Consider the following 658-nt stretch of genomic DNA (forward strand, 5'->3'; position numbering starts at 1 on the left):
TTCTGGCCCATGCTGCTACTTGGTATATGTCATGGTGCCTTTTTTATGTGCTCAGTCCCCCTATCTTTAGAACCTGGCTGTGCCCCTGCAGGCATCACCCAGCATAATCCCACCACACTCTCTTGCTTGCATCCAGGATTCTTTCTGCTGCTCGGTCTCCTCTGCTGTCTTCTCTCTTGGTCTCCATAGCTGACAGACAAACAGCAGCCGGCTGCCCAGGAAGGTTGGTGGGCCAGCCAATGGTAAACAGAAGGAAGATGGAGATCTTTCTCAATCTTACACACCTGGGGAAGAAGGGGCGGGGGCGGGGGCAGCCAGGCCAGCTCTGTAGCAGAAGAGGGCCCACTGCAGGCCTTTTTCCTGGACCCCCAGAAAACCCAGAGCCAGCTTTGGCCACCTCAAGCATACATAGGTCTGTTAATACAGAGAGAGTCCTCTCCCCCATGAAACATAACAGAGATGTGGGGACTCTCCACACAACACTGACCTTCTATCACACTAAAATATTTAAACATTACATGCATGTGGGATGGAAAACAAACCACAGGAGTAAACAAATTTAGTGGCACCTTAAAGACTAAGATAATTTTATTCCAGCATAAGCTTTCGTGGGTTAGAGCCCACATCCTAAGATATGATGAGTGAATCTTTACCACAG

The sequence above is a fragment of the Sphaerodactylus townsendi genome, linkage group LG12 (assembly GCF_021028975.2).
Source record: "Sphaerodactylus townsendi isolate TG3544 linkage group LG12, MPM_Stown_v2.3, whole genome shotgun sequence".
Taxonomy (NCBI): domain Eukaryota; kingdom Metazoa; phylum Chordata; class Lepidosauria; order Squamata; family Sphaerodactylidae; genus Sphaerodactylus; species Sphaerodactylus townsendi.